General features: G+C 36.6%; 1 non-coding gene across 1 annotated transcript; it reads right to left on the bottom strand.

The window, feature by feature from the left end:
• Positions 1 to 1,080: 1,080 nt before the first annotated feature.
• LOC121830654 (U1 spliceosomal RNA) lies at positions 1,081 to 1,244 on the bottom strand. Its single transcript, XR_006073871.1, has one exon. It is a non-coding gene; the product is annotated as a U1 spliceosomal RNA (small nuclear RNA).
• Between the last annotated feature and the right edge of the window lie 11,328 nt (positions 1,245 to 12,572).

Here is a 12,572-nt window from a genome sequence, read left to right as displayed (position 1 = left end):
TATCATCATGTTATACATTTTTACTTGTTTTAAGGGAAAAATCAGGAATTAGTATATTCTGTGAGTTTATGCATATTGCAAAGTATGTCTGTGAAAGTACTGTTTTAAAATTTGTGACATTGCCTTCTCTAGTTGAAATGATGGAGATTTCCTTTTCTTACTTAAAGATTGACAAGGTTTGAGTCAAATTTGACTATGAGTGAGTCAGCTCATTATCAGATTCACTCTGAAGAAAATTGTCTGAAAAATCTTACTTTTTTTCCTAGCCTTTCTTTCCTGGACTTCAACTGATTTATTTACACTGTCCTTTTCTCCTGTGTCTCTTGTTTACTTACATTTGTTTTGCTTGGTTTTGTAATTAGAATACTGTATATTCTCTGTCTATTATTTTATTTAATTAAATTTCATTTATTTTCAAGAATTTCCTAAAGAGATATAATACATTTGATCACATTCACACACCTTGTTTTCCAGTAATCCAGGGAGTGTTGTTCATATTCCACCACTTCCAATTAGGTGTGTGGGGCTTTGTCTACAGACCTGGTACTCTCTAGTTGCATTTATTCTAATATATTTCAGCTCACTTTTCATCTCTTTATAAACTTCAGCTTTCTCACTTTTTTGCTCCTGGCCTTGGGATTCAAATAAAGCCTACAGATCTCTGCAAACCTAAGGGTCTTCACTGATTGACTACTGTCTCTTCTACAGGTAAGGGTTATTGGAACATTTAGTTACCAGTCCTTGCTGTCCTTCTCAACTCCTGTATAAAAATTACTCTGGTGCATGTCTTTCATTTATCTTTCCATGGTTATATTCACTTCCTTCTAGTTTCTTTTTTTGTCATTTCTTAGCTTTCTATCAAGCCATCTTATGGCTACTGACCATTCTTAAAGACAGTCTTTGCTCTCTGTTGAGACAGATGAATCAGATAAGACAGTAAGCCACTGGTTTTTCAGCCTCTTTCACTGAATGGATAGTGACAGTGTTGGTCACTGTAAGATTACCTAATTACCAGTGAGATTTGCTATATTCAAAAGGCCCAAATACCATAAATTATTATCTCTTGCTTTGTTTGTTTCAAAAAGAGAGCTCAAATGCAGTCCCTACTACCACACATTATACAGTCAAGTTTTCTCTATTTGGGGGAAATCGTCCGAGTCAGCACTTCCAGAGTATAATGGATAAGCCTTGGCCTGAGAAAAGCACCTTCCTGATCATGGTATTTCTCCTTGCCATGTAAGTACAATTACTGTCTCTTTTATATGGATGGAAAAACCATCAACAATAGACTTGATACTTACATTTTATGCATCATCTTGTGAAGTGGGAAGTGTATTTGCTTTTTTGAATCTGTCCTGTCTTTCTGTAGAATGCAGTTGTTACCTAGAATCACCAGTTAGGTTTCTCTTGCTGTGAGAAAACATGATGACCAAAAGCAGCTTGGAGGGGAAATGGTTTATTTAGTTTACTGGTTGTAGTCTATCATTAACCAGAGCAAGGCCTTGATGCAGAAACCATGAGAAAACACTGCTTATACACTTGCACTTCATAGATTGCTCATCTTGCTTTTCTAAACAGTTCAAAACCATCTGCCCTCTGTGGACACTGCCCACAGTGGGCTCACCAATAATTAATCAAGAAAATGCCCTACAGCCTTCCCTCGGGTCTATGTACTGGAGACATTTTCTCAATTAAGATTCCCTACTCTAAAATATAACTAGGTTTATGTTAAGTTGACAAGAAACTTGTAGGAAAATCCAAAAATCAGTTTATTTACCATAACAGCTATCAAGATAATTTGAAATCTATCAAAGTTGTATAATTTTGACTATGATCTCACAATTATTTTAATGACAACTGTCATTGAACTGATACAAGAACTAAGGTTCCTGTTGATGGCATCTGTTTGTTCTGCCTGCCTTATTTGCAGGGCCTTGTGGGTTGAATTGTGTACAGTAAAAAGATAACTAAAGTTCTAATGTTCTATACCGACAAATGTGATCTTATTTAGAAGAGTCTCTGCAGATGTAACTCAGTTAGAATGGACTCATATTGAAGGTGGGTCCAAATCCAACTCTAACAGGTTTCCTTCTAAGATAAAGGTACACAAACACTGAGACATTAATAGGGAGTACCATGGGACCACACAGCCAGATATGAAACAATCTGTCTTCAAAATGAAGAAGATCAAGGATTGTCATCAATATCAGACACTGAGAGAAAGGAATACAACAGTCTAGCCAAATGCCTGCAAAGGGAGATTTTAAATGTCTAGCCTGTAGAATTATGGAAAACAAATTACTATTGTTTTAAGATATGTAGATTGTCAAGTTTTCATGGATGCTCAATAGCCAAAGAGGATGGAAGGACAGTTTTGGAGAACTACCAAACTACTTCACAAATAGTCTCTAATCATGATTTAACATGTCATCAGTATAATATGACTCATAATTCAACAAAATAAGACCTTAAATCCATGGATTACAATATACATATCTATTTTAAATGAACCTACAATAGTTATATCACAACTGAAAATAATTAGCAAATATTTAAAAAAAACAATAAAGACAGAAATTTGTGCTTAATTTTTTTTTGGATCACTGCCATTTGCTTGTGATGTTTAAATAAAAACACCCTTGTAAGATCTACTAAATTTAGAATGCTAAATGTATTTTCCTGAAGTAGATAATCTCACAGAAATCCAGTCCCACAAAACCTGAGAACAGGAAGTGAAACTGGGCCTAAGAAAGAAGAGGTCTGAAGACAGCTAGCCATGCCCTGACTGTGCCTCTCTCCTTTTCCCTCCCAGACTGACCAGTCTGTTGGTTTTGTTTTCTCTGCTGACCTTTGTTGTTCATGTCGAGCAAAGCTGTGAGCTGATTCAGCTGTTTGCATGCTGCTCATAGTCATCTTAGAATTGCCATCTCAGCTCCAGAGACGATTTCACCTTAGAAGACCCATTTCTAGAAGTTGGAACTTATTATCTATGCTCAAAATAAGAATATTGGTAGAGAGAATCTTCTAAGCCTGGTATAACATTGTCATGACACTCTAGTCCTACAAACTCAGGGTTTAATTTACTTGGATAATTTGTGATAGAAAGTATAAAGCCATTAAGAGTGAGAGAGCTTGGAGACATGGCTCAGGGGGCAAGAGTGATTTTTGCACAAACACCAGGACCCGAGTTTGGGTTTCTAGCACCTACCTAAAAATCCAGGCATGGAAGGCCTGGTAGCAGGGGTCAAGACATAGTTGTGATCATTGTAGCTAGCTGGTCTAGCAAAAACCGTCATCTCTAGGATCATTTAGAAACCTTGTCTGAAGAGAATAAGGCAGAGAGGACACAGAGGAGAATACTCAGACTCCTCCTTTGGCCTACTTGGTCTATAAATATGTGCACATGGGAGCACTCCTCCACACTCAGAAATGCAAACACACACACACACACACACACACACACACACACACACACACGTTGAAAATACAAAACAAAAATGTGAGAAAAATAAATATTCAATATTTCTAAAATAAACATAAGCTCCATTCATTTCAAACCATAATTGCCTTATTAAATGTTTAGAATAAAATAAATATTATTTTTACAATTAGGTAATTTTATATCTCATTATGGTAGTGCTGTGTGCATAACACTTCATCACTGCTTGATTATCTTACTGCAGTTGTAGAGGGTAGTGAGAAAGTTAATGAGAAATAATACTAGAAAGTCCAGACATGAAGTTCATCTGCAACTGATTAGTGAGGAGACCCTGGACAATCTGTATCAGTCCCCTTACATTCTTATTCATTGTAACTTGGAGTAACAATAAAAAAGATTGCTTAAATACTTAATGTTATGAGTTGATACTATCTACACACTTGGTTGTCACATATACATTGGTCAATGCCCATTGGTATTGAAATGTTTTTACTACTATTATCTATGGAATTAGATAACTTTCTTTTAATAATGTGACAGATGTTCATTCCTTCTTGAATGAGCAAAAAATGCAATGGAAAGATGCCAGATTAAATTATAAGGTCAAACTCCCAACAAAGCATCATTTAGAATGACCAGGTTCCAACCCAAATAGGAACTTTAACAAGTTTAGAGTCCTTCCATTAAAGAATCCCTTTACATGGTTATAAGTGCATGTCTTCAAAGTGTCACTTCTTTCAAATACTTACAAATAACCTCGAGAGAAGTAACATTTGCCTTTCTTGGTTGGTGTGTCTAATTCTGCATTTGTTAAAATTACATATTTAAAATAGACTTACTAAAGCCCAGCCTATATTCATAAGTCCCAAATACCACATTTCTTGTTTCTTTTTATCCTGAAAGAAAAAAATCATCAACACTGGAACTAATACTTGATTTTTATGCCTCACCTCCTCAAATTCCTAAAGAAAAGTGGTTGCTTGTTTAATCATTTCTTCTGTTTTTCTGTTACTTAGAATTCTCATCCAGTGTTTTATTTTGATTTCTTTGCTGTGATTAAAAACATGACCAAAAATAACTTGGAGAGGAACGGGTTTCTTTGGCTTACATCCTCATGGAACACCAAGGCAGGCGCCTGGAGGCAGGAAGTAAAGCAGAAGCCACGTGGAAACACTGCTTACTGGCTAGCACCTCAGTTTGCTCAGCCTATTTTATGATACAGCTCAGGACAGCCTACCCAGGGTTCATTTCCAGTTATTTGTGCCAGACTGAAAACGCCATCGTCACTGTAAGACAAGGTATCATCTAAATAAATGTCCATTAAAGTTGAACAGGAGACCTTGAAAATCATTTTGCTACACAAATGGTTTATTTCTAGAATTTGAATGTTAACAGGACACTTGTATATTCTCTCTGTCATTCCATGTGACCTTTTATCTCTTTTTGTGCCTTGATGGTTTGGATTGGTCACATTTTGCTTTTTTTCCCCATCTGTTTTAGCATAAAGATAATGTTCTAAATCAAATTCAGGAGACTAAGAAACATGTACAAAGTTCATGCTCAGGTTCCTAGAAGAGGTTTGACTTCATCTTACTAGGTAGGACCAGGTATTACTCCTGCTATAACAGGAGATGAACTTCATGGCTAGTTGTCTACTCAATAGCACTACTGGGGTGTGTTAAGAGCAGGTGTGCTAAAGGATTGGAGTGATTCATTTTCCCTAAATAAAAGTGAGTGAGACAAGACATAGTGCTCCATACTTGTAATCTTACCACTTGCCAATCTGAAGCAGAAGGATCACAAGTTCTGGGCCAGCACGGACAACACAGCAAGACCCTGTCTCAGAAAAGAAGGAGGGATAAACATTTTAAGCATGTAAAGTTGCAAATAATAAGCTCTAATTCACACTGCTAAACAAAGCAATGTTTACAGGAATTTCTACTTATGTAGCTTATGAGCACTTTAAGACTGTTTGATTCTAAATAGTTTCTTCATTTTAGGCATTCAATTAATTTCCAACTATTATCTTAGATCTCCAGAATGGCAATACCAATGGCAATCCAGAGCCATTCACAGGTGTGCTAGTGTCTCTGAATTCTTGTTTCTTCATTTCTTAACTCCACCACACTATTTCGGCCCCTTGCCACTCAATCAGTGCAACACAACATATGTGAAGAAAACAGATGCCTTATTGTGCAATAGTGTTTGTCCCTTAAATCCATGATATGAAGAAAGATTATTCTACAATCTGAAAACAACCAAATATAGCAACTTGCTAGACTCCAAATTCCTAAGACAATATCTAAACTCACATGGAAAATGTGTTCTCTGCTTTTTTTCTTTTTAATTTTATCCTGAGTACAATTTTCTACGTGAAAAAAAAAAAAGAAAAGAAAAACTGTGGCCAATCATCAAACTTTTATCTTCTAATATTTTGTTATTACGTGTAGATTTTCTGCCTTATAAATTTGACCTTTTCCTTTCTTGTTACCCTAGTTTTATTTATCGTGATTGTTTCACTGTACAATGGTATGTAGCTTATGTTTTCCTGTGTCCGGGCCTGCCGGGTGTAGCTAGAGTTTTCCTGCCTTGCCCACAGTCAGGACAAATCTTTGTCACCCGCCAGTCCCACAGCCGCTCAGACCCAACCAAGTAAACACAGAGACTTATATTGCTTACAAACTGTATGGCCGTGGCAGGCTTCTTGCTAACTGTTCTTATTGCTTAAATTAATCCATTTCCATAAATCTATACCTTGCCACGTGGCTGGTGGCTTACCGGCTTATTCACATGCTGCTCATCATGGCTGCGGCTGCAGTGTCTCTCCGCCTCAGCCTTCTGCTTCCCAGAATTCTCCTCTCTCTTTGTCCCACCTACTTCCTGCCTGGCCACTGGCCAACCAGTGTTTTATTTATTGACCAATCAGAGCAATTTGACATACAGACCATCCCACAGCAGCCGGGAGTCAGGACAAATCTCTCCCACTTGTGTCCCCCAAGTAAACACACAGAGACTTATATTACTTATAAACTGTATGGCCGTGGTAAGCTTCTTGCTATCTGTTCTTATATCTTAAATTAACCCATTTTTATTCATCTATAAGTTGCCACGTGGCTCGTGACTTAGCAGTACGTTACATCATGCTTCTCCTCATGGTGGCAGCTGGCAGCATCTCCTGACTCAGCCTTCTTCCACCCAGCCTTCTCCTCTCTCCTTGTCTCGCCTACACTATCCTTCCTGCCTAGCTACTGGCCAATCAGCATTTTGTCTATCAATCAATCGTAGCAATATATATTCACAGAATACAGGACATCCCACAGCAATGGTACCCTTCCATGAGGACTGACCATAATTGTATGTACCTTAGGAAGAAGACTTCCAATCCTGGATCCCTTTCTTTGTCTTCTCTACATCACAAAATTTAGGAAGGCTTTCCTCTTCATGTAAAATGCTATTGAAAGATTCCTTTATATTTTATATATTTTTTTCTTATATGGATTATCTACTAACATAGACATGGTATTGATTAAAAATTTTTACCTCCTTATCCACCAAAAGGGGCCAGGAGAAAGGAGGAAATGAAGAATGGAAAGAGAGGAAAGAAGATGCTATAGAGCCTTTGCAGTAAAGGACCTTGTTATACCCATTAATACATTTAAGATTATCAAACTGTACTACACAGAGTTAAAGTATCAAAGTGGTTTAGCTGGAACCCCTTACAATCTTTCTCCCAGCCTGTGACTCTCCCTTGGCCCTCTCTCATGAGAGTTCATGTGCTTAATGTACAGTATAGAAACAAGATTATTTTGTTGACTCCCCAAGAAAATCTCTGGGGACATATAAGCAGTTTAATCAAAGGACAGAACATTGTGATGACTAAATGTTTGCAGATGCCAAAAACCTAAATCAACTGAAATACAGATACATATTTGTGACCTAATTGGCATCTTTTAATGTGATCAGTTCTATGAGTTACTTCCTGGTGATGCTTAGTTTTGATTTTTGTTTATTTTTTTCAACATATTTTTTTCTTTTCTTTTTTTCCATGTTTAATCATTTCTAGAAAATATTTCTTTTCATACAATATATTATAATTATGGTTTACCCTTCTCCAACTCCTCCCAGATCTTAATATGTCCCGTCTCAGAACTTTTGTGATCCACATCCTTGCTTCTTTGGAAACTACAAACCCTTTTAGAGATATGCATACACGTATGAAAATAGAAGATTTCATCGATATTAAAATATCATAAAATGGTAGTAGTATTACAATAAGATATTTATGAAATTCTATCCTATAAATTATAAAAGTGATGCAAATTTTGTTAAGCTAAAATGGGGTACAGCAGCAGAATCATTATGTGCTTTAAATGTCCCCATTCCCCAACAGATAAGTAGAAGCTTATAATTTTTTCAGTATTTAGTTTTATGAGTTGTGTAATTATATGAACATGAAAGATTTCAAGATGATGTTTTTCTGGATATGGTTTGAACAACAGTTCTTGTTTAAGAAGTCCCTGATAGTTATAGACTATTCTTTTATAAGCAGGAAAATTGATTCGCCTTTGGTCACACACTCTGTTGCATGCTGTGAGGATGCATATACAGTAAAGATGAAACTCTGTGAAGAACAGAATAGAGAGAGATCATTTCAGTAAGGTATTCAATATAGTTTCTTTGAAATGCATAGGGTTTGAAAATCAATAGAGGACACTTTTTAGAAACGACCCCGTAGGTACAATATATTCTTATGGTCAATATAAAGTCATACTGCTTACTTATTGAAATGAATTTAGAAATATATTTTACACAGATATCCATAAAGCTCATTCAGCTTTGAATACTAATCTATTTATTTAAAGTAAAGCTAAAAATAGCAATTGTTGTGCACATTACCCAGCTCCTTCCCAGATAGTTTTTCCCAAATATGACAGAATTTGACAGAAAAGAAACTTAATAAAAGTCAATGTGCTGCATTTTAGTGCTACAAATTCTGGCTTCTTGGGAGAATAGGTGTTCCTAAGGAAATAAAGGCACCCTGCAAACCTAAAAATTAATATTCTTGCAATGTTTATAAGCTAAAAACTCTAAAGAACAGTTCAATCTATGAAAGACAGACAGCAGGTCAGAGAGAAAACTGAGGCAGTCTACACATAATCACTGACTAAGTTGTTTTGATCCAAACCTTTATTTTTGGAAAACAACCGCCTACACAAGACGCATAAAATAACAACCATCCAGCGAGGAAATAAAAAGCTGTTAATATCAGCCTAGAAAAGACGGAGAGTGGAGGAAAAGCTGAAGAAAACTTACCAGGGCACAAAGAAAACAGCCATAGAGCAGTGGTCTTTACATGACTGAGGAGGCCTTACAGATAATAATGAATCTAGAAGAATATTCACTTCCATCTACAAGTTCTCATTCACAGGAGCACACTTTTACAGGGGCCTTTGATGACAACATTTTTATAGATGAACTCAACAGAGCCATTTTGGGTGGGCCTCTAGAACAGCAATCAAAACCAAGCATGTAAAACAAGTTCTCACAATAAACATAGCACTCTACTGGTCATCTCTATAAATACACAGCAAAACAAAAAATCTTAAATCTCAAAAATTAGCCTTACCCTCTATGAGGAGTGGGTGGTTGGGGGTGGGGGGAAGAACAGGAGAAGGGGAGGGAGGAGGAATAGAGGGCAGTATGTAAAATTGACAAAAAAAAAGCTTTGAATAAACAAGTAAACCTTAAAAAATTATTACAATTGATATCGCCACCTGGTATATGTATGGGAATAAGTTTTACATGTTTTTAAAAATACATTATTGAGTTCCAACTGAATACTGATCACAGTGGGCACAGCAAGAACTTACAGACAATTCTCTGCACTCAGATATGTGAGGTGCTCAATGGCACCAAATTAACAAATATTAATCCATTAACTCCACTGTATAGCACATTTTGGAGGAACATAAGATGCCTTCACAGTGATACTAACTCCTGGGCTGTAAGGACTGATTATTCCCTCACTAAATATCTGATCACATGAGGATAGTTGTTGTTTTTATTTAATTAGTGAGGTAGCACAGGGGCTGCCTCTATATGGAAGAATTCTAGAGAAAAAAAAAAACTAACTTGTACCCTTCAGCTTCTTCTGTGTCTATTTCCTGACTCTTCTCTATTATCTTTCTTAACAATGTAAGTTGTATTACCACTTTAATATAATTAATAGCAATCTATATAACACAATTTCTTTTTTTTTTTTTAATTTTTTGAGACAGGGTTTCTCTGTGTGGTTTTGTGCCTTTCCTGGAACACGCTTTGTAGACCAGGCTGGCCTCTAACTCAAAGGGATCTGCCTGCTTCTGCCTCCTGAGTGCTGGGATTAAAGGTATGTGCCACCACCACCCAGCTATATTACATAATTTCTAAAACACTTTTTGTCTTTACATCATTACCAGTAAGTTACATGTTAATACTACTTTGAAATTGTGGATTGCAGGTCAACAGAAGCAAAGTCCAAAGATACTCCATGCAATATGAGTTTCTACTACACATCACTTATTAACAGATATATTTTTATGTATATTGCTCTGCATTCAATTTAGGAGAAGTGGAAGATGGATGTCCTGTAGACTTCATCTACTACAATTATAGCATTATATTTTTTTATTTAGATCTTATATTTGTATTTCAAAGAAAAAATGGTAACTGTTGAAATAGCTCAGAAATTAAGAGCAATGACTGCTTGTAACTGAGCTTTCTCTGGATCACCAGCTCCCAAATAATGACATGGAGAATTTTTGTTAATTATGAAAGCATGGCCTTAGCTTAGGCTTGTTCCCAAATTATATTAATCTACGTTCTGCCACATCGTTTGTTATCTCTCCTCAGTACTATATATCTGACTTCCTCTGCATGTGTCTGGGGAGTCCCCCACCTCCAATTCTTTCCCAGAGTTCCTATCTCTGCCTAGAAGCCCCACCTATCCTCTCCTACCTATCTATTGGCCATTCAGCTCATTATTAAACCAATTGGAGGGTGCCTTAGTCAGGTGAGGTTAAACAGAGACACATCTTTATGCAGTGTACAAAAAGATTATCCCAACAGATGCACTTGAAAACCTGGGTTCAATTCCAAGCACCTACCTGGTGGTTAATAACTGCCTGCAAATACAATTCTGGGGATCCTACTCCCTATTCTGATCTCTGTGGTACTAGGCACATATGTGGTCAGGGAAAACACTAGGTTTGAGTCAGTGTTGGCAATACTTAATGGATAGCTACGAAGACAATGAAACATTTTAGGAGTATTTATTTTAGAACTTCATCATATTTACCTAGGCGGCTCATATCTGATAAGCTTAATTTTCATACACATTGCCACAGTTTCTTTCATAATATTTTTTCTTTGTATTTTAGACTATTGCTTTAGTAAAGACTGCACTGCCCAAAGTCATAGAGACCATGTCAATGTTTAAGGAGCCATTCACTGAGTAGGCAGATGCAATCTTATACAATCTTACTCTTATGTCAGCATTGGGCTCCACCATGCTATCTAAGTGTAATGACCTTCTTCTGTCCTTCTGTGGATATTGCTCTGTATGCTCTGAATGTGTGTTGCTCTGATTTGGTTGACAAATAAAATGCTGATTGGCCAGTAGCCAGGCAGGAAGTATAATATAGGGGGAATAAGCAGAGAGGAGAATTTTGAGAAGAGGAAGGCTGAGTCAGGAGTTGCCAGCCAGACTCAGAGAAAGCAAGATGTGAAGGCAGAACTGAGAAGAGGTACCAAGCCACGTGGCTAAACATAAATAAGAATTATGGGTTAATTTAAGTGTAAGAGCTAGTCAATAGTTAGCCTGAGCTATTGGCCAAGCAGTTTTAATTAATATAAGCCTCTGTGTGTTTACTTGGGTCCAAGCGACTACAGGACTGGTAGGTGAGAGAGATTTGTCCTGACCATGGTCCAGGTGGGACACAGGAAAACTTCAGCTATACTGTCCATATGTTAAGCCAACCTTACAAGATGAGGAAGATAAGTAGTTCCCTACCATGCCTATGACTAATAATCATGTGTAAAGGAATTTAGCGAATACAAGTGTGTTATTTCCATCTTCAAAATACTATATTTTGTTTAAATACTGTGAATTTCAGATGCTGTTGTTTTGAGACACCCCATAAAGTATTTCTAATGTTTCTAGGATTAAACATTGATGTGCTTTGTGGACAAGATAAAACTATAATTTCACCAATCTTGAATATTACTGATCTAAAGGTAACAAAAGCTAGCAATCTGATATTGTTTGCTGGCCCCAATGGAATTCATGCTGGAGATTTCACATGTTTGTGTGTATGGCTGTGTCTGGAAGGAGGTGCTTTAGAAATACATGGATGTCCTGGCTTTATCCCACTTTCCATGGACAAATATAAGGTAGGAATACATTTCTAGAAGTACAAATAGAAATAGGAAATGAGTGTAGGGGCTGGAGGGATAGATAGTTCAGAAGTTAAGAACACCTAACATCCACATCTGCCTCCTTAGGCACCAGACATGCACATAATGCATATACATACATACAGGCAAAATACTTGTATATGGAAAACAAAATTAACCTAAAAGGAATTATTTAAAAAGAAGTCTGGTGGTCACATGTACAGCAACTACACAAATACTAGCCAATTAAATATGAACATAAAGCTCAAGGAGCCAATGGAGCAAAGGGTATCAAACCTCAAGCTAATGAAGGGGGAAGAGAGTGAACTAACAAATACGTTAAGTTCTTTGTATTCTGCTTAATTGGCACATGCACTCACAAAAGTAATTATGATTACTGAATAATCAAGTTATAAAAAATTAACATTTGGTATTCTAAAAATATGTACTTTTTATATAATATATTTTATTCCTTTTCTTTCTCCTCATAAAACTCTACCCAGATTTTTCTTAATTCACCTCCCTACCACCCAACTTAGTCTCTGTTTCTGTCTGTCTGTCTGTCTCTGTTTCTCTCTCCCTTATTCTCTCTTCCCTTCTGTCCCTCTCTGTCTCTGTCTAAAAAAGGGAAAAAGAAAAAAAACCCAAAATCAAAAGAAACTAAGAAAGAAAAGAAATTTAGTAAGATGAAACAAAATAA

Source organism: Peromyscus maniculatus, chromosome 6 (genome assembly GCF_049852395.1).
Source record: "Peromyscus maniculatus bairdii isolate BWxNUB_F1_BW_parent chromosome 6, HU_Pman_BW_mat_3.1, whole genome shotgun sequence".
In the NCBI taxonomy this organism is placed as follows: Eukaryota; Metazoa; Chordata; class Mammalia; order Rodentia; family Cricetidae; genus Peromyscus; species Peromyscus maniculatus.
This window is presented reverse-complemented; position numbering and strand designations above follow the sequence as displayed.